Source organism: Myodes glareolus, chromosome 4 (assembly GCF_982192425.1).
Source record: "Myodes glareolus chromosome 4, mMyoGla1.1, whole genome shotgun sequence".
Lineage (NCBI taxonomy): Eukaryota > Metazoa > Chordata > Mammalia > Rodentia > Cricetidae > Myodes > Myodes glareolus.
In genome coordinates, this window is record NC_142029.1 from 70,229,792 (window position 1) to 70,255,306 (window position 25,515).

At 43.8% G+C, this 25,515-nt stretch overlaps 1 long non-coding RNA gene across 4 annotated transcripts in view; it reads left to right on the forward strand.

Moving 5' to 3' along the window:
- LOC125388949 (uncharacterized) overlaps window positions 1-25,515 on the forward strand; it is a 247,947-nt gene that overhangs the window by 190,415 nt on the left and 32,017 nt on the right. The window lies entirely within an intron of this gene.

Below are 25,515 nucleotides of genomic sequence, written 5' to 3' on the forward strand. Positions count from 1 at the left end.
AGAGAGCGAGGCAGATGAAGTAGGATGTTAGGACAGATTCCCTCTCTACAGCACAGACTAGAACTTGATTTCAACAAGATGGCTTTCTTCTTAGCATGTTTTCCCACCCATTTTCCCCCATCGTACTTCTAAATAGCCGTCTTTTCATTCAGATTGTGCAAAAACAAAACCAGAATACAACAGCAGCAAACAACAACAAGAAGACAAACCAGCTAGTTGAAATCCACATGACATTTAATGAAAACTAAGCTTATAAATCTGGAAGAAAGGAAGCCTATATCTTGGGTAGCATGGTGAGCTGCCATGCTTGCTATGAATATGTCAACTTGCATATTAAGAGAGGTAGGCGTCATATTAATACTAAATTGTACATCCAACCTTGGTATCTTGCTTGGCTGCAAGGTCTTTCTTTGCTGTGATTTTCTTAAACTTGTTTCTGAGTAGCGAGTGGTTCACACAAGTTCCAAGTTTGATTTGATTTGTGTTTCGCAGCACTGAGGAGCAAACCCAGAGTCTTGCACATGTGAGGCGAGTGCACTCCCATGGAGAAGCCCACCCCTTTCACTTTTTATTTTGAGGCAGGGCCTCACTAAGTTGACGAGGCTGACCTTGAACTTGCCATCCTCTTGCTTCAGCCTTTCAAGTAGCTGCCCTCCAGCTTCTGGGCCATCCTGTGGGATCTGAAAGCGGGCCCACCCAATCTTTCAACTTTAAATGACAGAATCTGTTTGACTTGGCATCTTCATTTTTGCATCGTGGCTTATTGTAAATAATGGCGTAAATACAAACAAACAAACAAAAGGAACCTGAAACAAACAAACAAAAACCTGCAGGTGCTAAAAGCATTGAACTTGGCAGAAAAAGCAACTCCACTAGCTTTTCTATGAACACTGTTGTTAGAGGGAGTAGAAATAAATGAAGGGGCAGAAAGATGTGTTTTTAGAGATTCTGCTTTGCCCTCTTCAGTGTCCCCTTCTCTCTCTCCATTGCCTTGATCCTTCAGACCCCACAGGATGGCTCAGAAGCTGGAAGGAGAAGGACAGAGAGGTGCTGAGCCATCCCCCTCTGTTGTCTAATGCACTGGAAGCAGAAGGATATTACTGGCAACCTCCTTTCTGTATTTCTGAAGTTGCATCAGAGAGCTAGGTGGTGGGGTGGTGGGTGGTAGTGTGTTTGTCAACGCCCGGAGTTTGATCCCCAACATTGGAACTTGGCAATACAATTCAAAAACCTGAACAAAATTGCAACAGAGAAACTTCTGAACTGCACCAGGGATCCTAGAGCCTTTGGACAGAAAGACATTTTCTGTGTTTAAGACAACAAAATTCAACAATTAAAAATTAAAAAAAAAGGAGCACTTACTTAATCTGCTGCCCCAAGAAGAGTACAAAGAAAAAAACGTGACGAGTGGAAACACATTCTGGTTCCCCACATTCTGGTGTGCTGGTGTGTGCCTGGAAGTGTGTGTGTGTGTGTGTGTGTGTGTGTGTGTGTGTATGGGGCGGGTGTTTGTCAAAGATGGCGGCACAGTCACAGGGGATAAGGTGTGGAACTCTGTTAAGCAGTGTAAGCAAAGCACAGGTTTCTCTGTTAAAAAAAAAAACAAAAAACAAAAAAATCCCCAGGAAGTTCAGCACCTTTTCCTTACTGCACAGAAACCCCACAGGGCTACCTGTTGTTTTTTTCTCATTTTCATGTTCTTCCTTTCAAATAAGAATATAAGAAAATCAGCCTCATCCCATAGAGCCAAAGGTTTTCATTTTTCTCTTGTTTCCTTGTGGTCTAATGTTTAAGAGTTCAGGCAACGTTTCAGCAGAGAAGTGCGGAGAAGGGGAAGGGAAAATCAATATAGTTATTCTGTGGCTTTTCCCAGGGGAGAGCTGTGTTAATCGAGGATGGCTTGCTAGGCTATATATCAAGTCCAAGGAGAGAGCAGCAGTTTATCTCCAAACAGATTTCCTAGGTGGACTGGAAGAAGGAAAGGGGGAGACAAGCATATCGAACATATGCATAAATAATTATGTAGTCCCATACATACATGTATACAAGGTTGTAGACACAACTATGCACATAGTTAGATTATTTTTACAATGATCCTGGACTCATGAGCATGTATTTTAAAGTATCAGTGGATGTGATGTTAGTGGGGAAGGGAGATGAAAAAGAACCAAGTATAACGGCATATATCTATTAAAATATTATAACAAAACCTATCACTTTGTATGCTAACTTTAAAAGTAAATTAAAAATCAAAGTAGCGATATATTTTAAGTTTATAAACACATCTGTGCACACTTAAAAATTAGATAAGAGCAATTTCCTTCAGTAGTTAGGGATGCTAGACAAAAACTCTTGCGTTACGATTTCATACATTGACCTGGGATTATTTTGCATTACTGAGTTTTATAAAATTTTTCAGCCCCTGAAGTAAGAACTTAACAGACATAATGGGGTGGACAAGCTGGGAGGAAAGGCATGTGCCCTGATCCACGACCATGGCAAGTGTCTGGCCACTGGAAATTTTGTAGGAAGGCCGTCTGAGTCATGACTGTGGCTGCTGGCTATAGCCGTTGGCATAACCAACATTCTTAGCAGGTGTGATATCAACTGAGATTGTGACGATGAACTTGGGTCAGAACTGCCCGTTCCCAGTGGGCAGTGGTGCTAGGCTCCCATGGAGCACTTCTCTTTCCTTCATTGACAAGTGCAGACAGCGTCAGGCTGACAACCGTGTGTGGGGCCAGACTTCATCTTCACAGTAGAGTTTTGATTGGTCAGTGTTCTTTCTAGACTTCAGCTTTATCAATGACAAATAACTCTTGTCCTTTCTTGGCAAGATCTTTTTTTTTTTTTAAACTGCCTATGATGTCATGATAGGTTTTTTTTCTTTTTTTTTTCTTTTTTCTTTTTCTTTTTTGGTTCCACTCCAGTGTCAGGAGATTTCACAGACAGCCAACTACCCATCTGCTATGATGGATCCCACAATACTGGGAATCTGAACAATTTTCTTAGGATATTAAGGCCCTAAATTTTTTTTAAATATCAAATTATGTATTTTGTTTATTTATTTGTTTGTTTGTTTGTTTGTGTGCAGTGTATATACACAGTTGTGTTCAGGAGCATGTGCACTTCTGTGCACACATGTGGAAGTGGGTGAAGGACACTGGGTGTGATCCTCTATTCTCTGCATTAGTTCTTTGAGGTGGGGTCTCTCTCTGAACTTAAAGTTCACCATGTCAAGTAGGTTGGGTAGCCAGAATGCTCCTGTCTCAGCCCCCACAGCTCTGGGGTTAAAAGCACACAGGGAGCCATGTTCAGCATTTGCAGAGGTGCTGGGAATCCAAACTCATGTCCTCAAGCTTGTGCGGCCGACACTCTTAGCCACGGAGCCATCTCCCTATCCCTCTAGTTTAAAACATTGATCCCATCTGTACCATAGCTGTTCAGAAAATGTCCTTGTAAGGAGAGAACATAGACAGTGGAATGATGCAATCCTGAAGTTCTCTTGAAGGATGGGGTTCGTCTAGTTCAGTCTTCTCACTTTATGATTATTGATCATAATCTTAGAGGTTGTTCACGATCTTAGAGGTGAGATGTCTTGTCCAAGGTCACATGACACATTAAGTAGAGAACTCATATCTCCTAAATTTCGGTGCTTTGTTTCTTCCACTGGATCATGTGTCTTGGGACCATTAGGGACTGAAATAGAACCAGAAGATCACTCAGGGAAGCAGATCAGACAAGACTATGTCAGCCTTGAGTTTCCCCAGGGCCAGACTTCAGTTGCACAGAACTCAGCAGACCAGACCTTGGCATTTTCGTAGAAGAAGGGAGATTCATGCTTGCTGAAGCTCCTTCCCCTTTTGGAGACCTAGCTCCCTATCTAGATCTGGCTGAACCCCTACTTTCCCTTGTTTATCTTGGAGGTGGTCACACTTCATCTTGTAGTCATCAGCGTGTCTGTAAGTTGAGTTAATTGCAACACTTACTGAGAATCGACTGAGATCTACTTTTATGTCACTTGCCCTGCTTGAGATAGGTTTACAGTGTGGAGTAGACTTTGAGGAAGGAGAGGCTGAGACCACAGAGGAGTGGGGAAAGACTCCAGAGTTCTTGTGATAATTCTCCTGTTTGTCTCTCTGTTCTGTCCTAAGCAGGGGAGAGAAGCTTATATTATACAGGTGTATCTTCCAGTGACATCTATACCTGTTTCCAGAAGAAGAGACATCCTATGTAGGCGTCTGATGGTGCATTTCTACACTTGGCTCTGTCTCACTTCCCATGAGCCAGTGAATCCCACACCTGTGCTTCCAAATATCCCTTACTTTTTCTGAGAGCCCCTCTTTCTCTTAACCTTTGTGCTTAACCCCATGTAAAATATGTTCATTAGATAGGAAGGAACTTGAAGGAGTTGACAGGGGAAGAATGTAATAAAATATATTATATGACGAATTGTTTAAAAACAATGAAAAATAAAAGTTCATGAAAACTCAACTCTGTTTTGTTAAAAACAATCCACAAGATTCTTCCCCTACTTCCAAACCCTCTACCTGTCTGTTTGCACCTAAGTAGTTCATCATGAATCTGTTGAAGAAAATGGACTTTCTGGCATTTTGATGACTTCTTACCACATAGTGGTAAGCAAGTCATCTGAGCACAGACATATATGTGCATGTATATTGGGGGAGGAATTATCACTTGTCAATTATCTTTTTTTCTTGTTTATCTTTCTTAGACTAATTTTCCAGTTATTTTGTCTTTAAAACTATTGATGGATAGAGCCCCAAAAGCATCTAATGTACTGCTAATGTTGTAAATTTTGAGATATATCTCTAGTTTTGGAGTAATTGAGATGATGACTAGAAAGAAAAGTCATCTGGGTGGGAAATAGTAGCACATGCCTATTGTCCCGGAACTTGGGAAGCTTAGGCGGGAGGAGTTTAGATCCAAGGCTAGCTTGCCTGCCTGGGCTACACAGCAAGACTTGCTAGCTTAGACTGCATTCAAAGATCTGATCTTTGACGGGCAGTGGTGGTGCAATCCTTTAATCCCAGCACTTGGGAGTCAGAGGCAGGTGGATCTCTGTGAGTTCAAGGTTAGCCTAGTCTACAAGATCTGATTTCAGGACAGCTAGGGCTGTTACACAGAGAAACCCTATCTCTAAAAACCAAAGAAAAAGAAAGAAAGGAAGGAAGAAAGAAATAAAGAAATAAAGATCTTTAAAACAAACAAACAACAAAGAAAGCCCCAGAAAATTAAAATCAGAAGAACAATTTAAGAGGACTAATCTGTATTTAATCAGCTGATTATTCAGTATTTCTTTCACATTTTATGACTCTGGAATTTGCCAATATACCAGAAGAGTGCAGAAATAAAAAATAATAAAGTCACCTATAAAATTCTTATTGGAAGGCTGGCACAATGCTGTACCTCACTCAGTAGGACCAAAAATTATTATAGTATGTCCTCATTCCATAGATTTAAGAATCCTGTCAAGTTGCTGGGAAGCCATCCCAATTGCTACGTAACTGAGATATAAGTTAAGGTACCCAGAACTCACATCAAAATGGTGGATATGGCTAGCCAGCATCCTGGGATGAGGATGTAGAGATGAAACAATTGCTCGGGGTTCGCTGGTGGTGAAGCCTAACTGAAAATTTCCAAGCTTCACGTTCAGTAGGAGACCCATAAAAGTGATAGAGGAGGAGACTGATATTCTTCTCTGGCTTCCTAATTCTCTGTCTCTCTCTCTCTGTCTCTCTCTCTGTCTGTCTGTCTGTCTGTCTGTCTGTCTCTCTCTCTCTCTCTCTCTCTCTCTCTCTCTCACACACACACACACACACACACACACACACACACACACCAGCTAAGCTTATAGATCCACAGACGTGAACTGTCCAGACTTGAGGTAGGTAATCAAAGTATCACAGCCAGTCTTTTAAAGACTTGAGAATGAAAACAAAAAGAAGAAACAATTTCATCTTCCACAAATTTTGACGGCTTTGGTGTCGAAGGCTGCAGCCAGAGTGCCGCTGTGGCCTCCTGTTATTGTAGCGGAGTCCAACCCCTAGGGAGGTCAAAGCACTGGACCCCAGAAAACGAAGACCGGCTCCTGTGACATAGTTCTCTTTAGTATTCACGTCCTTGCTGTTTGTAACAGAGAGAGACTCCTTGAGAAATGTCGAATGTGCCAAATTTAAAATCTCCGAGATAGCAGTTTCTGCCTTTAAAATATTCCTCAGCTTCTCCCCCGAGTGCTTCCCATTCTTCTCTTGCTATTTGAATCTCTGTAGGAATTCTGAGTCTGCCACAGCACCTTGGACTCAAGAATGAATCTCAAATTATGCTTCTGTATTCTTTTAATTTTTTAAAAAATTCTGTGTGCTCAGCACGTTGGAGACTCATCTATTTTACAGATGCGTGAGGAAATTTAATTGTGTCTTGTTGAAAGCCATTCCTTGACACACTGTCATTCATTAATAACAGGGAACGAAGATGCTCGGGGTATGATTATTATTAAAGACACCTCGAATTCATGCAAACCCACTCTTTGAATGAATTTGGTACAAATTATACATCCTAGCTCCCAAGAGCTGGGCTGAGCCCTAGGTTCTGATGGTCAGTGCTTTTATAGCCCTACCGAGAGAAGCACTTAGTCATTAATTGTCTGGATTCCCACCAGTGAGACCTGAGTGGTGACACGGGGACACTCACTTCCACCCCTTCCCATCTACACCTTTACAATGTAAATGGCTGAGAAGGAAGAGCAGGAGACCTGCAAAGACTGGACAAGATGAAGAGTGTGTACGTGAGGAAATTACAATGTGTGTGTGGGGTGCATTTACTCATGCATGCTTATGTGGAGACCAGTGGTGAGTCCCGGGTATTATCCTCTGTCAGCCTGCACCTTATTCTTTTGAGAAAAGTTCTCTTACGAGACTGAATGTGAATGCCCATCTTCCCCTGCGCTGTCTGGACAGCCAGCTACTCAGATCCACCTGTTTCCTCCCCCACTGCAATTACAGTAGTGTATCACAAAGCCTGGGTTTTATGCAAGTTCTGGATCCAAACTCATGTTCTCCTTCTTTCTTTCTTTCTTTCTTTCTTTCTTTCTTTCTTTCTTAAAAATTTCCACCTCCTTCCCGCCTCTCTTTTCCCTCCCCCTCCCCCCTCCCCCTCCCTTTCTAGTCCTAAGAGCAGTCAGGGTTCCCTGCCCCGTGGGAAGTCCAAGATCCTCTCCCCTCCATCCAGGTCTATAAAGGTGAGCATCCAAATACACCAGGCTCCCACAAAAGTCAGTCTATGCAGTAGAATCAATACCCAGTACCATTATCATTGTCTTCTCAGTCAGCCTTCATTGCCAGCCACATTCAGAGAGTCCAGTTTGATCACATGCTCCGTCATTCCCAGTCCAGCTGGCCTTGGTGAGCTCCCATTAGATCAGTCCCACCGTCTCAGTGGGTGGACGCACCCCTCGTGGTCCTGACTTCCTTGCTCATGTTCTCCCTCCTTCTGCTCCTCATTCTTGCACAACAAGCACGTTATCCCCCCCCCAGTCCATCTCCTTAGCCCCTACCTTACTCTTTCAGATGAACGGTTGCTGTGGAAGACAATGTTGAAAAATTTGACTGGACATTGTGAAGAGCAATCAGAGTCTAGCCTTTCCCTCTTGAGGGCTCCTAAACCTTCCCTTTTCCCTGCCTCTGTTGAAAAGTGCTTAGAAAGCCAAGGATGATGACTCCCATAAAGGGGCCAGTTTTCCAAGGAGCAGTAATTTGGTCAGTCAGGGTCTGTCTCTCTAGGAACCACACTAGCCATAAGCTTGATCTGAGATGCAAATGCTCTTGGCTCCCTTAGCCTTCCCCTTTCTCTTACCAGGCCGTGTGCAACTGTTTCAAAAATATAGGAATGAGTCCAGACCAAATCTTTGGCCTGTGTCTTTATTTGGTTATCCTCTCCAGGATCTTGGCCCAGTAATCTCTACCTTCCAAAGCCCCAGGGATGGATCTGCATCTCTTTGCTTGGCAGCTTGAGCCTAATGGTTGAATGAATGGCAAGGAATCTAGGCGGAAATAGACCTTGGCTCCCAGATGGCGCTCTTTGGCCAAGAATATTGGGTTTTATGTCACACATCGTCCTCTGGGCGTACAGGTAATAGCCATCCAACTTTGGGAGGACACTCTCTTTTCTCTCCTCGTTATCCTGGAGATGAAGACATTTTCTCTCTCACCTTCCTTGTCTAAGCCGGTCTCACTGGAGCCCAGTGCAATCCATGGGCCAGTGGTACATTACTTCCCAGAGACTACAGGCTCTGAGTGGGGCCATCCCAGAAGCAGCAGGCCTTCTGCAGGCTTAGGCTGGACGGTAGCAACTCCATCCACGGAGGCAGAAGTTGGCAACAAAATCATTTTCTAAATTCATAGCAACAAATGCTACAGCTTGTATAATGTTGGGGGATTACTGATTTTTTTCCTAGTACCCACTGTGTTCAGTGTGTTGTTGTTTTTCATCTTTGTGCCAAAATACCAGAGAAAACCCATTTTAAAGAAGGAAATGTTGGCTTAAGAGTTCAGAGGTTTTGGTTTATGACCCTTTTTGGTGAGGTCGGACATCACAAGAAGGGTGTGTCACAGCAAAGCTGCTCAGCCCAGGCAGATAGGAAAGGACAAGGGACTTTGTTTCCTCTTCAGATACCCCCGACACACGTGCACGAACACACTGTGACTTACTTCCTCTGGATTTCTCAATGAGTTCATCCCTTGATGAGGAAAGCATGACCCAGTCACCACTCAACAGCATCATTGACTGGGGACCAAGTCTTCAAGGCACAATCCTTTTAGGGTACACCTTCTATTAAACCATAGCATGCCCCCACAAAAAAAGAAAGTCAGAATTTCCTTATGAGGAGAGCACCCAATCTTTCAGCCTGACGCACCTATCTTGACACTTGGAACTGATGTACACTTGTGAGTGACACTCGGGGCCACATGCAACCTGTGCTGCATACAGCCTGTGCCACAAGCCACTCCCTGTTGGCTCAGTCTCCTTGCTTAAGGAAAGGGGCTCCACTGACCATGTGGTGTGTAAATATATTCCTATTCTTCATCTTTGTGTGAAGAACAGCCAGTTCCTGAGGGCCTCCTGCTGGAAGAGTTTGCGAAGTCTGTATTGAGAGTGCCTTTGGGGTAGGATGACTGTGGCATCCCCCTCCGCTCTTACTTGAGGAATCTTGCCAGCAGCCCAAAGGAAACAACTTTACAGACTGTATTCTGCATTGGTAGCATGAGAACTCTCCCAGTCGGTGAAGAGAGCAGCATGCAGCATGCTTGTAACCAAATTCAGTGGCGTCAGAATGTGCGGCGTGATAGAGAAGGTCAGAAGGAGTACCCTCCTAGTCACACCCCCACACCTCTCTTTAGAGGCGGACAGTGTGGGACGACAATGAACTTGGTCCACCCCACTGCCCAGCAACGCCCGCTGATGGCGGCTTCCAGCCCGTTCTTATCTCTTCTCTTGCTTGCCGTGGCTGTCTGTGCACCAGACTCCAGACCTCATCAAGCCTTTTCAGAAGACAATCGGGGCAAGATATTCCTTTCCAGGAAACAAAAATAAGAGAGTCCACTGGATTCAGAGAGAAAGTGGCAGTAGAGTAAGAAAGAACTCCGGGAGGAGACACAGGCAAAGAACCAAGAAGGGGCAGTGAGAAACTGTGCCTAAGGGTCTCACACACGTATTCTTTATCAAGGTCGGTGTCATCGAGCCATACTAACTTGATAATGTCTCCACTGCCTGGATTTGTTTGCCTGGGAATTTTTGGGTTTTCTCTATCGCTGCGCTTCATACTAGTAGATGGATGGGCTCAAGCGAAAAACTACGTGAAACCTTTTGTTTTGGTTTAAGACCAGAATAGAATTTAGCCTGCAAAGATAGCAATTAGACGTACTTAAAATATTCTTTCCTTAGGCAAAATAAGGAATTGTCTAATCTTTCTTCAGAGTACACATTATGAAACCCTGGAGACACTCAGGCCAGATGGCCATGAAACACTTGCAGCACCTCACCCTTTTTCTGAAAGGAGGGTATCGTGGCTGGCTTGCCCATGGCAGAGCTGGACGCTGGCACACACTCTTGTGCAAATGTTCTGTTCCTTCACCACCACATCGCCCTGCACGACTTATCACTTAAAAGGATCTCCTAAACCACAGTGCAGTGTCTTCACGCAAGAAACCACAGGGCTTCATAACTTGCAGAAGCAATTAGGTGACTCTCCATGGGACATCGACCAGAGTATAACCCTTAAAAATTCAGGCTGAGACTCACCATTTCTTACATGCTAGTTCTGTATAGTAGCTTGCTAAGGTTCTTTTTTCTAAAAGTTATTTTAAACAAGAACCCCATTCTTTCGAAAAGCCATGATCCCAACTGGCAAGATGACTCAGTGGTTATAGATGTTTGCTGCCAAGCCCGAGGAGCTTCATTCAATTTCTAGAACCTACAAGGTAGAAGGATACAACTGACCCTTTCAGAATGTCCTCTGGCATCAACTTATATGCTCTGGCATACACCACATCCCACAGTAAATAATGAATGTAAAAGCAAAATAAAGCTTCAACAAAAACTATATTAACGTAAAAATATATTCAAAACCTTTCGGTGCGCTCCTGTTGCACCAGGTGCTGTACCCTTTCCTAGGGGCACACTGGGAGCTTGTCACAGCCTCTTCCCACATGGCCCGAGAGTTCAGAGATAAAGACGGTAGGGTAGAGAGGGCATCACCCATCTCGCAGCTACGAGAAAGACACTGTGCAGCACTATGCCCGGCACATTCTCAAGTACAAGACAATAATGGATTGGATAAAATCACCAAAACTAAAACACAGCTAGGATGGGATGAAGTAGAAAATACACAGGAGAAACCAAGGGAGTCTGAGGAGACCAATCAGAAAGACCGATTAAACTAAGGCTGTATGAAAGGCTGAAACCATGCAAAGGCACAACTATACTTTAACAAATAGACCTGGTTCAAATCCTGCCACTGGCTGCACTTTGGGGGCAAAGCTTACCCTATTCTCTACATCTATACAATCTTCGTAATGTCTTTAAAAGCAAGGACTGAGATATAAACTTTCTGAGCCTGGAATGTAGAAGCCCCGCAGTGATCGCTATTAGAGGAAGCAGGAAAAGAAGACGGCAGCGGTGAAGTGGAAGTAGTTAAGTAGTAAGAGTAGGCAGGAACCGCAAGGAAGAAAGCGATTGCCAGCCTCATAACATCTTTGAGATACATAGGGGTGCCATTCTAGTCTTAGCCCCCAAGCACAGACAGAAGTAGAGAGAACTGGTGAAGTAAAGAAGTTTGCCTTCCTTTTCTATTCCACCCCATCCCAGGGGATGCTGTGGCTCAGTTTCTAGCGGGGCCCCACCTGTCCACAGAAAGGCAAATACTGTCTCAGAGCCACCCAGTGTAGAGGGCTGTGATAGAACTGCTCACTGTAGATGCTTGGTTCTCTCTCTCTCTCTCTCTCTCTCTCTCTCTCTCTCTCTCTCTCTGTGTGTGTGTGTGTGTGTGTGTGTGATTTGTATATTCTTGCCACAGTTAACTCTCTCCACTCATTTGCCTGAGGGCCTTACCTTCTGCAATCTTATAATTAGGGCAATTTTCTCTAAATGTGTCTCTGTCTATATCTCTTTGTATGTGTCTCTGCCCCCCCAACACACACACACACACACACACACACACACACACACACACACACTCACACTCACACAGACCTGTTCTCTGCTGGCTCCGGCTCCTTATAAGTAACTTTTAGGCAACGCCCTGGGTTGCTTTGGGTTGTCTGAGATGTTTTAGTACAGGGAGAAGCAAAGGGAAAACGCTAGCTCTGACTTTCCTTCAGGCTCATCCATTCCATGAGGCAAATAATAATAACAATAACAACAATAACCAATAACAAAATATTAAGCAAGATTGAGAGAAGCCAAAGAAAGGAGGTAGTAGTGTCCACACATTCAAGAAAGTGCAGAAGAGATCATATTTTTGTGTTTGAAAGGACTACATTTACAGAGGTTGGGGGGGGGATAGGAACCGGAAGTGTTGAAGATTAAGATTGTGGGAGACAAAACAATTGTCTGGGCCTGCCTTTGAAATCTTGCCAAGAATCAGGAACCAGGACTAGTGACAGAGGGACTAGCCAGGTAGGACAATTCAAATGGAAATCGGGCTCCTTGCAGCAGCCTGTGGAGCAGAGCTACAGAATCTGTTCCAGGGGGAGGTGGGGCCAAGTCTGGCACAGTCTGTGGGTTTGAAAGGAGCAGGGCGGGTTGGAGAATGCCAGCTAGCCTTTGTAGTTCTGAGCTCAGAGAGGGGGTGACAAACACTGGGCTTCTGGTCACAAGACTGGCTTGGATGGCTTTTGGAGAAATTTCCTCTCAGCTTTTCAAATACATTTACCCCAAAGTTAGCCTCCAATCACAGCCTCAGCGTGTGTCCTGGGAGCACTGGCCAGCAAAGATTTCGGCAGTGGTACCTGTTGGTGAAGGATGGGGGTCGACTCTCTTCCCAGTTGCCTAGAAACATCCATCCACTGCATGGAATACACCATCTCTGCTTTTACGGTTTTTTCTCTTCCCACATACTTGTGTCTCCCAGAACTCCAGGGTTGATCCCCAGGTTGATCTTTTTGAAAGAAAAAGTGTGGGGAACCTACTTGAAGATGTGGACTTCAGAGGTCTTTGTCTGCCCTGCCTCTGCCAGACCCAGACCACAGACTCAATGAGATGGCTATGCACAGAGAAAGTAGTAAGTTGTTATTCTTGTTTATTATTTTCAATGATTAGTTGATCTTGAGGATCAGGGTCCTCAAAGCATGCATGGACTCTCTCACTCTCTATCTCTCCCCCTCTCTCTTTTTCCTTCTCCTCTCCCCCCTCCTTCTTTTTCCTTCTTAGGAAAAATAAATAGCACCCTTCTAATGCTAGGAATGATTTATAAAAGCAGTAAGCTGCTACTTTCTCACTTTTCCAATCCTGGGTTAAAGATATCTGAGGTTGGCCTATATGTGCCTACCCTCAACATAGTAACATTTTAAAACGCTCTTGCATCAGCATGTGAGATGTATACAGAAGTTTTTCTCCACAATAAATACTATATAACTGACGTCATTGTGCTAAGTTTAACCCAGAACTTGCACAGATGTCTTCTTTGAGGGATTTCTGGATGTATTTGTACCTGCTCAAAGCGGGGAATGATAGGAAGACTCTAGAAGGAGGACCTGGTAGAGCTGATTCAATTCCCTTTGGGCTCATTGCTCCTCCCTCTCCCCACCTCCGAGTCCAGCTCTTTAGACCTAACCTGGATCAGCTGTCAGCTCAATACTATCTACCTCTCGTTTCCAGCTGGGTTAGACTGTCAGGCAGTCGCCCACTTCCCATGATCACAGTCATTATGTCTGTGGTCGCTGCTCGTCTCTGCATTACCATCAGACCAAGGCATGGGCTGAACAATAGCATCTCCTCCAGCAGCTTCCCTCAGCCAGGGATAACCTAGCCAGAGCAATGATAACAATACTAATATTGCATTGAGAAGCGCTCTAGTTTGTCTCACCTTCTGAGAGTCTTAGAGATGTTAACTAATTAATCTTCACTGCACTCTCTCTGTACACTGGAGGTAAATATTCTGAACCATGATGCAAGACATGTATGTATATGCTGAGGACAGCATATACATATCTATCTATCATGGTTCACTTGATAGAGTAACTGGTATTTTTAAAACACCCATCATAGATACAATAATTAGAGATACGCTTTTGTTAACAAAGCCACTACCCACTTCTAGCGTACCCTTGGGTACTAAATAATTACCCACTTTGTGTGGTTATCTAGCTCACTAATTACCCACAGAAATTGGGGTCAGGTGTTAACTGCTTCAAATAAGTATCCTCCAAAGACCTGCCTGAGTTGTATGGAGAAAATGATGTGTTCCTTAGTCTAACTTTCCTAAGTCACATATTGGTACGTCTTTGTAAGCAGAATGAGCCCAGACAAGTGCGAATTAGCTTAGTGTTGGAAGTCATGTTAAACTGTTACTGCAAATCACAGAGGTTAGGAGAATTTCCTTCTCCCCCATCTTTCCTTTCCAGGTGGGTACAGTGGCCTGTTCTCTGGCCTTCATATATGCAAGTGCATACACTGAGACAATTGAGGACTCTCCTTAGGAGTGATTCATCTTAGCGATACAGGGAGGTACCCAATGAGTCAAAGATTTTTTTTTAACAGCTCCACCCTTTTTGATTATTTTAGCATGTCTCTCCCTCTCCCTCTCTCTCTCTCTCTCTTTCCCTCACTTCTTCATCAGTCTAGTGCAAACACTCTATTAGCCAAATTTTAAAAGATTGTGACCCAGTCACCAGCTCCTTGCTCATGCCTTCCTGCTTCCCAGTCATGACAATAAGAAAAACTACGTTAAAGATACTGCAGCGTTCTATTACTTCTCCTCCTTCTCCCATTTGTCCTCCTCTCCCCTTTCCTCTTCCTCCTGTCCCTCCCTCCCCTTCTCCTCTCTTTCCTGTCCCCTGCTTTTCCATCTCATATATGCATTTCCTCTCTCCTGTCTCCTTCCTTCGGCATCCAGCCGTGGGTCTGAAGTCTCAGCAGCAGAGACAAAGCGCAATGAATGTCTGTGATGAACACAAAGAAACTACCTCTTAAAACACCCACTTGCAGGGAACCTGCGTCCTTGGCTGTCTTCCCCTCCTTTCTTGCTATTTGCAGAACCCGGTATTCTATTTTAACACAGTGCTGTCTGTTGTCTACAGGATTCTAGCCTCCTTGGGAAAACTGGGTTAAGACAACCATCTACCCACTGTGTTTACGGGTAGGTAGAGACCCTAATTTTGGGGGTGGTACCTTCTTTAAGAGGACACTGTATGGAAGGCAAGCATTTAAAATGGGTGACAACAGAAACCCTGCATGCTGCTCCCTTCGTCTTTTGGAGATGACTTCCTTTTCTCTTGTGCTTCTCCCTCCCGCCCTCTCTCCCCCTCTCTTTATTTCTTCTCTATTTTGCCATCTGAAGTATTGCTTCTCATTATTGAGGCACATTACGCTGATCAATAAAATACGCGTGTGTTGTCTGATGGGCATGGGAGGCTACAGACGCTTCAGGGATCAGGAAAAAGTCAGCAGTGGAAGGCAAGGGTGAGGCTGAGCTGTGGAGACTGACTGAGCGGCTTCCCACATCCCAGGGATGTAAGTGGCAAATTAGTGCACGTTGCAAGCGGAGGCAATCAACAAAACCCAGGCATGGAAAGGCATGAGGTTTTTAGCATTGTGATCACTATGTGCCCAAAGAGTGTCTGTGTGTCTTAAATATAGACTTGAGTTGTTGCTCTTTTACGCTTTCACACAACAGTTTCAAAGAAGTCTTTGGGCGTTGTTGACTATCTGTCCATTAAAAAAAAAAAAAAAAGGAGGAAAATTTCACAAGCCTCACCTGCGCTCATTCACGAACGTGTGTGGACGCCAGACAATTGGCCAAAGAACCGCATTTCACGGGAGGTCTCACTTCTTCACAATCCCCACCTTAATTCCCCCCACCCCCACTTTAGAAAATGAGCTATCTGAACTGTAGGTCTAGCAAAAGAAAACACACACACACACACATACACACACACACACACACACACACACGTTTGAATCTATAGAGTACAATGTCTAGTTTCCCCTGACCTGATGGTGTATTTTTGATCTCATTAGTAGTCAGGGAGATGTCTCGTGCATCCGGAGCTGCTAGTCCGGGAGGAGACATGGTTCAGCACAGAGAGAGCGAGCGGGAGAGGCTATTAGAAGAGGCTTGTCTCCAAGATATGGAAGGAAGCGAGAGATGACAGTGCTGCGAGCTTTGTATGCAGGAGCCTGGCAGGGCGGGGGGGGGGGGGGAGGCAAGGGAAGCCAAGTGGATTCTCAGAAAAGGGGGGAAGCCATCAAAGAGCTAAAGGTGATTAGAGGGGGGATATCGATTCCTTACTCTGCCAGAGGTTCAAGCAGGCATGTGAGGAATCTGCACCATGGCCGGCAGAAAGAGACCCATTGCCTCCTGTAACCAGACACTGGGGCTTTCCAGGAGCCCAAGGAGAGAGCCGAGAAGAAAGGGGGCAGTGTGGTCTAGGAAAATTCAACTTGTCGCTGATTTGTGCCTGATGCTTGCTGTCCGTCAGCAGCCTCCCTTACATGCCTTTTCCCTCTCTCTCCTTTTTCCTCCCCTTGCCTTCTTCTTCAGTGAAGCCTAGGGGAGCCAGTAAAGATTAAATGTGCTTTCTCAAAGCAGCCGCTTCATGCTGCTATGTCGAAAGGGCTATTATTATTATTAATATGAGAGCGGGAAGAGAGAGAGAGAGAGAGAGAGAGAGAGAGAGAGAGAGAGAGAGAGAGGCAGGCTAGGTATGATGATGACGGACTGGCTCTTTGGAGAGGAAAAGGGAAAGGAGAAAAAAGGAGAGACGGTGAGCTGAACGGAGGACTGTACATGAGCAGAACCTACAGAGGTGAGGAAAAAAAAGTTGTGTGTGTGGGTGTTCTAAACAGACCCTGTTCCGCGGGAAGGAGACGTGGTTTAGGGGGTGGCTGGCATGATTCTAGCTCTTCTGGTGGGGAGGAGGCGAGCCTAGCGCTCTTCACTGTGCCTAGTTGTATATGAAAGTATATAAAAAATAGTTAGCTTTTTTCTTTCTTTCTCTTTATTATTATTTTTTTTTTAACTCGGAGTAGAAGAGCCCCCTCCAGTGTCTTCCTTAGGGCCGGTGCTTTGTTATTCTGTGTGCCCAGCCAGCCATCTACTTTGCTCAGGCCTGGGATAAAAGAAAGAAAGGAGGGGTGAGGGGAAAGAATTTTTTTTTTTTTAAGAAGCATCTTCCCGTCGGCTTCCCCTCCCTTTTGGTTCTTTTTTTCTTTTTCTTTTCTTTTTTCTTTTTTTCGAGTCTGCACAGGAAAGCCAAGCTCTGCTTCCAGGCAGAGGAGGTTGGGGAAAGCGACTCTATCAGGTACCACACTAGTGGCTGTCTGTGAAGATGGAGGGGGATTATGCTTCGGATTCCTCTGAAATATTGGCCAACGGCTTCAAAGGATCCGCAGCGGGAGGCGAGGGTGGGGGAGCATCTCCCCAGCTCGCACCCACCCCTTCCCACTTTGCGTCTACCAAATGACAGGCTGGTGCTCGCTCTGGGTGATTTTGGCCTTGGCCTCAGCCAAGCAGCTGATGCAGAGGAGGGCCCGCTTTGCAAGACTGGCGGAACTCTGCCTGCTAGAGAAAGAAGAAGGAAAAGGAAAAAAAAAAATTCCAAGCAGTCCTTGGGAAATTTTCTCGTTCTCTCTCGATTTATTTATTTTTAATTTTTTAACCGACTGTTTTCCAAATTTGATCAGCCCCAGCCCCTCCCTCCACTCCCACCCAACTGCCTCTCTCCCCCACCCCCACCCCCGGTCAAAGCATAAACCTCAGAGTTACGGTCTTCTCTGGATTTTGGAGTATCGCTTCCTGCCCCCGCCTTCCCTCCCCGCCCCATTCTCTGTCCTATTGAACACCTCGCCCAGCCTAGCGCACTGCAAGCTCACATTCTCCCCCCGGCTCCGGATGGCGCTCCTGGAAGCTCTTCAGCCGGGCTCCACTTCAAATGGGTGAGTTCAAAACCCTTTCTAACCTCCGATTCCTGCCTCCCCCAAACCTCATCTCTTAGGATTGTTGCATGTGGCACGCTTGCCCTGGGGGAAGGCAGAGGGTTATTTTCTTCGCCTTAGTCATTCGTGCTAGTTACGAATGAAAGCCTTGAATAGATATTTAATCCCGATTATAGATCACGGGTTTTTTGTTTTGTTTTGTTTTTATTAACCAAATAGAAATAAACATTTCTGAGTCTGTTCATATTATTTCTCAATTTAGTAAATTATTCTGCCCAAAGCATAAAAGTTTTCTTTGCTATAACTGGCATTTGCATGTTCAGGTATATATTGTGTCTGCAGGGCTATATGGAGTCAGAAATGGCTCTAAATTTTGTGAAGGGAAGAGGCTTAGAAAGCCAGGATGTCGCCACACTGGACCACCTGTTTGCTGCATTTTAGTCCCGAGTCTGCAACCGAAATTGTCTGTCATTCTTGTTTTTTGCTTTGTTTTGTCTCAAGAAAGAAAGAAAAAAAAATGTGTTGCGCTCCCCTCAGTCCCTGAGACCCTAACTTGTGATGTTTACCGTTTAAATCCACGGGTTAGGCTCTTGGGAGCTGCGAGTCGTGCCTTTGCCTCGCTGAAGGAACTTTTTGTCTTTTAAGTAAAAAAAATAGAAAAGAAAGTTTGTCAGAAGTGCTGAGAGTACACCTCTGAGGCTTCCATTGTTAGATGGGATCAGGTGACCAGAGTGGGGCAGCTCCTGGCTTCTGTTGAAGTAGACAGAGACTATTAGCATCCTGTGTTGGCTGCTATGGACGCCTGTGTACATGGCTGACACCGAGGCTGGTGGAAACTCATCGGCAGGGTCTATTCCTTGAGAGCAACACGCAGTACTACCAGAGCGTAACACCAACAGCTCAGTACCTGGTGGTTGACCTCAGAACATCTCAGCTGAAGTCCCAGCATGCCCCATGCCTCCAACTTTTAAACTCAACAGTTAATCTCAAAATTATGCTCAATTAAAATGGGCATGAGAATATATGTTATGTGCATTGTCCACACATGTGTCGTACATGGCTAAACAGTGGTTTCACTGACATAGGTACGCTAGAACCACTGGTTTGGAATAAATTAATAGATTAAATATTCAACTCTTGTATTCAATACAAAGGAAGGAAATTAAGAGATTAGGAAATATAAAATAATGTGCTAGTTTTCAAGATTTCTTAAACACAAAATGGAAGGAGATAAGCGGCCTCTTTGGTTTGGTATCTCTTTAAAAATGCTATGCTTGGTGAGTTTAAAGGTGATAAGAATAGGAATGGATTTTCTAAATATTATGGAATGAAAGAAATAGCTGGGTGCATTTGATACTGCATTCTTTGGGGGGGGGTATCAATGCCTATGACTCTCTTTAGAAGCCGTAAGGATTTTTTTTTTTTTATCGGGATTTTAATTCAACGGGACAAAGTTATTGGAAATAACAAACCACATTTAAAATGATCCTCTCTTGAGGCAATTGTTAGCATTTCCTAGTTTGTTGTTTTCTGGGATTATAACTTTTCATGGCAGGGTAATTTCAGTGATTGAGTCTGCCTCACACTGGGGGTGAAGGGCACAGCTTACCTTCCCTTTGTTGCAGAAGATCTGGGCGTACAGTTTCCTTGAAACAGTTACTCCTCTCAGCCCAACCTTTCTCTCCATTTTTGGAAAATACCTAAATCAACCCAGACTCCAAATGCTTTCATCCTTGAAAGATTTTGTAGCGGTTGTAACCTCATTGCACACACAGCGTGGAAGGTGAAGGAAGCTGCTCTCATCCTATTTTTAAGGGCTTATCTCAATTTTACTCATTTACTCAGAATTGTAGTCAAGAAAGCATTTTGCATTGGAACGCTGAACTGAGAAGTGTGCAACAATTGTGCCGTGCCTTTTGTTGAAACCTCTTCTTCGGCTGTAATTTAACTATTCCTTGGCAGCCTTTGATAGAATGTGCTTCAAAGCTTATAGTCATTTAAGAGATTTTCTATTAATTTATACGGAATGATTAATATTCCCCACCCCATTTCAACTAATGTACATGCATACCTATGTGAAAATTATGGCGGGGCATCAGTTTAACTTATGGGTAATATAGTATCACAGCACACAAATGCAAGACTGGCAAACACTCGGTGCTTTTTGAAGGCAAAATATGTATGCAGCTGACGTGACAGAAAGGTGTGCATGGATCAATAAAGATGTGATAGATGTAATTTCTCTGTGAGTTCCAATGATCGAGGAACAGAATTCAACACAAACGTTGCTGTTTGCACTAGGCGGCTCTCCTGCTTTCTCCACGTTTTCAAGTGGATTGCTCCCCGTGCTCAGGCTGCTACTGTAAAGCTGGTTGCCCAGGCATTCAGCAGTGCTCGCGACGACACAACAGATTTTTATATTTCAGCAGGCAACTGCTCGAATGCAAGGGCAGGTTTCTCAACACCCCCTCTTCCTCATGGAGCACATCAGCGAAGTTCAGTGAAATGAATAACATAATTGGTGGTTGGTTCAATCACTACCAGTCTAGACTAGCCCAGACGCATCAATTAGAGGGGACTGTCTTTTAAAGGGAGAGTGTAACCGAAACAAGCAGGCTATTATTGATACTGATCTTTAAAAGCACAAATCCAGCCTGGCAGATAAAAAAAAAAAATAAGGCGGGGAGCTGCAGTTGGGGGTGCACCGGGGGAAGAAAAGAGACCGAGGGAACTGGAGCTCGGGGCGCAGAAGGACAGGAAGCTGGAGAGAAAGGGAGGGATAATGAGGGGAACTCAGTCCTGTACCTCCTTGGAGCAGTTACAATTCAGTTCACAGGGCGCAGTGGCTCACTGTATTTTTAACTAGCACGCGCGCGCGCACACACACACACAAACACACACACACACACACACACACACTCCTTCACTAACACTACCAGCTCCTTTAAAAAAAAAAAAAAAGTCCTTCATTTTTGCAGGCTCCAAACCAAAGAAGTGGAAATCTAACAGCTTTCAGAAGCCCTACTGATAACAAGAAGAACCAGCTGAATCCCTTTTGCAATGTTTACCCCAGAGAAAAATATAGAAAATGCTTAATTTTCAAATCTCTAATTCTTTTTTGTTTGGTTTTAAGGAAGCATGCTAGAGAAGAGTACTCATTTTAAAATCTGGCACCTGGAACCAATTTTATGGGCAAAACACCTTTATACAAAAAGTTTACAGTTTTCCATTGAATACGGTAAAGTAAGAATGTAACAAAAGGCTTTGGTGATTTGGTAGTTTTTTTTTTTTTTCCCCTCTTCTTTTCTGGGGGAGAAAAACAGATGATTTAGAAAGTGTTAGGAACGTATCAAGCCCCAGGGAAAGAAAACGTTTGATTGGTATTAATTAAAACACTGCTAATATATTCTAATAAAATCAGATTTAACATTCTAAACTAATCCGCCTAGCATGTCAAAGGCAAAGAAAAGTATTATCTGTCTTATTTGCATCTGGGCAACTCGCATGCATTTGCTCATTCGGCAGAATTAATTTCTTCCACCAGTCTATTAAATCTTCTCACAGATTTAGACAAACTTCTTCTTTCAGACTGGACGGGAGCGGGATGGGGAAACCATGGAAGGCATTTGGAAGGCTAGTGACTGGATTTAGGGCCCGTTTTCTGGCTGCACATAGTCTTTTCTCCTCATTTGATATAATGGGGCGTGGAAAACAGCAGGACTGCAGAATGATAAATGGCTCAGGGAAATTTTTTTTTCTTTCTCTGCTTCTACCTGCTGGATTATTTAAAACATTCAGTTGCCAAATTATACAAATGGCATTTATTTTCGCTGTCAGCCTGTTCATCAACATCTAATTTTTGTTTTTTTTAATTTCAGAATCCATTTTATCACAGATTCCTAATGGAAAATAAACGAATGAATGAATAAATAAATAAATAAATAATTGTCCTTATACCAGAAACCCATCATCTTTTCTCAGCTATATTTTTTTTAAACTTCAGTCCTAAGGGCAAGTGAGAAAAAGAGTGTAAAATTTTATTCACCAAGAGCTGAGTTCTTTGTTCTATTTTTAAGTCAGCTATTTCTCTGGAAGAATTCCATATTTTTATGGAGCATGGCATTTCAGCTCTTTATTGCTAAGCTCCCTCAACTGATAATATTGTCCTCAGATGGTATGATAGCCAAAATGTTTCTCCTGAAACTATGATAGTCCATGCAAATATGAGCCTAACACAAAAAGATGAATGGGCCGGAAATGCTGAGGACCATATGGGTGTGTTGCCACAAGGAGGGAGTCTTCAGGCTGTGGAGAGGTGGGCTGGCTGCAGCCTGCACCAGGGAGGTGGCTGCTGACTTCTTCCTCCATTGCCTTTTCAAGTCTTCAAGGTAAAAGAGCAATCGCAGTTTGGTTTCACTTGTATTGTTCTATAATCCAGGCAATAAATGCTAATTAGTAATGCTCAAGGATCCGACCATTCAGAGTAATTATCATAATTTACTTCTTCCTCGTTAAAGACATTCCTTGCTTATTTAAAAAAAAAAAAGAGTCGTCCCTTACCCATGGCACTGCAGTGGGTATTCATTAGGGAGATGTTCAAGGTGTACTCAAAGCCTCTTGGCTGCATTGGAAGTCCCTGACATGCGCCGTGTCTTATTCGGAATGGAGCTGCAACTTGATTTCGAAGATGGAATTCATATAAGTGCATCAGACTCTGCACATGCACCAGGGATGTATGATTTTATTTTACACACCCCAAGGCTCCTCCTTCAGGGCCCACCCCTTTTTCTAAAACCACTTCTGAGCAGAACAAAGGAAAGCAGTAACTACAGAGGCGTCATTAAATGTGAGCAGCCACTGCACTGTAAAGCGTGCTATGACAACATATTTCATGGCACAAAGGTGCAGATAATTAAATAATTCAACAGCAACCCCGGCTAATTAGCAGAAAGACCGGTAAAGAGGAATCAAGAGAAAGAATCCAATCAACTTGAAGAATATGCTTCCTTCTCTGAGATCTCAAAACCCATTTTAGTTGTTTTGGAGATTGATTCACATAGGGCGTGAGGACAAAAGCCAGTTCCTCAAAGCAGAGCTTGGATCTTCTTCAGACACACGAACTGGATGTGTGCCTTGGATGATCTGAATTTAGTGTAAGGCTTTCTGTTTGCAGTCAAAGGGGTAGCATGCCACTCAGAGGCACGTCTCTTTTATCTATATATCTAATAGATGGCTACCCGTAGCTTGTCAGTTGGCTTCCTCAATATGTATGTAGCCTCCCCCACAGTTTCTAATGACGCATGCCGAAGTTCCTTCTTGCTTGAAGCAAGTATCATGTTCACAGTACAGCTAGAGTAACTGTACTTGGTGTTCTCCAGGATAATACCCCCTCCCCATTTCCTTTGTAAAGGTGTTATTCTCGGTGTTCATTGTTCACCGGTCCTGCAGGCAGGAGCTCCAGTTTTAACTTGAGGGCTATGCTTATAGAATACATTAGAAGAGTAATTCCCCTTGGATACTGTACAGAAGGAGCCACCTGCAAAATGTTGATGCTGTTATTGAAGTCTCAAGTGGAATCAGCTTTCAAAAAATTAGATATTAGATACATCCGATATAATTTGCAATCTGTAATTATACTAATGTGCATATAGCTGCGCCTTGCTTTACGTGTGGCCTACTTGAGGTTGTCACCCGCCCCCACCCTTGGGCCTGTCTCGTCTCTTGAAATTGCTTCTGAGTAGAACGCTTTTTAAGCCAGCTTATTTTTTTTTTAATTCCTTGTTAATAACATAAGAATAAAAGGACTTTGCAGCCTGTGTGTTTGTGTGAGAATGAAAGCAAAAAAAAAAAAAACCTAGCTGTAGAGAACGGATGATCCCTCTAAGGGCTGTCGCTGGAGACACTTGAATTCTCTGCAAAATATTTGCAGTTCTTCGTGGATCATTTACTCTCAACATCTAGGTTTTTGCTTTCATTCTCACACAACCACACAGGCTGCGAAGTCCTTTTATTCTTATATTAATTAACAAGGAATTAAAAATATAAGCTGGCTTAAAAAGCGTTCTACTCAGGAGCATTTTCAAGTGATGAGACATCCCTTATCCTGACTTTGGATAACTTGGAAATGCAGAGAACATCAGAGTAGTAAATATTACTCCTAAGGAGTACATTTCCTTTGTTGGAATTAGAGAAATGGCATTAGGCAGGGGTAATAGTTTTCAACTTAATCAAAGTAATCAAACCATTGAGAATAATAAACAATTGCTTTTCTGTTTCCCCCTCCATTCTGCATGTCACATAATGAGTAACTGAACCGCTTTCTCACTAACCTCAGTTCCCTTTTGGGGTTTCATCGTGATTCCAGAGGTCTCTGGTTGGCTCCGCTGGGGAGTCCCCTCCAGCAAGCTGCCCCCTGAAGATCTACCTATTAAGCAAAAGAACCCAGGCAGAAGCACCGTGACTTGGCTGGTCAGCCTGGCTCCGGGCTGTGTGCAGTAGGTGATGCGACTGTCAAGACAAATCTGGAGAATTATTGCCGAGCAAGGCAAGGGGAGGGTCTCGCTTTCTGCTTCTGCATTCAAATCACAAAAGGATCCCAAGAGACCCTTATGTTGAGCAGAAGAACACTACTTAGTACAATTTGGTAGGTACAGAACCAAAAACTGAAGTTGATCTGTGAAGTTTTTAACGCAGGACAAACATGTGAAATCTGTCCATCCCCATGCTATCTGCTGCATAGGCATTCCTCAGATTTCCTTCTGAGAGCATCTATAGTATATAAAAGCCATTTTTGCATGGATTGGATCCATACAACTCCAAAGTGACATATAGGTTTTTTAATCTTCTCCCATATTCTCAGACTTTCCATTGTTCACTATCTACATAAATCATAAAAGTATTAAATGCAATGTCCTTCCTTAATACAATACCATGCTAATTCACAAATGAATATTACATGTATACCAAACACTTAGTACCCCTTCCTCTATATTATTGTTTATAAAATACATTGTCCATTCACATTATTTAGAACTAAGTCATCTACCAGTTAGATCTCCCCTCTGGAGAGCCAGCATCGTCAGTGTACTCAGTATTTAGTACAGCGATGAGTCCTGGTACTTCCCATTCAGTGTGCCTTGCTCATTGATGCATTTCCATTGTCTGGGATAATGGAGAAGCGGATGTCAAAGGCTTTAGTTAAATTAAAGCCACCTGCACAGTTGATCTCCTTCACCACAGCTCCTGCCGAGTAAGACCCCTCTTCTCAGGCATCCCTATCTGTGAAGTGAGCAGGTCAGACCAGGAAGATTCTCAGTTCTTACAGCTCTCAGGAATTGTTGAAGCTATTCTCCAGCCCAGGGGCAATCGGAGCAAGGCCAGAGCCACAAACCCAGAGTCTGCTGGCATCATCAGTTGTCCTTTTACGTCACACCTGACTCCACCTCCAGTCTCAGTATTTACTAATCTGGTTTGCCCCATTGAGAAAGCACTAAAGATCGGAGTTCATTTTCAGGAAGGAATGGTGACTGAAAAAATAGCAGCCTAGGGGCCAAACAAAAGAAAATAAAAATGAAAATAAAGCTACCCAGTGGGAGAAGTGAATTCTTCATCCCTGTTATAAACCTACATCCTTCAACGTTGACTCAGAAGATACCCAGACAGACACCTGCCCTTCGGTTATAGGCCACACCCTATCCCCATCCCTTCTGCTCGCCTGTCATTCCTTGTAGTGTGGCTTGTTTCCTCCATGGGATTAATGCCTTTACGTTTTGTGTTTTGTGTTCCTCTTGATTCATTTGGATTGTAGTAACGTCCTTTTCATGGGCCTACAATGGTCACTTG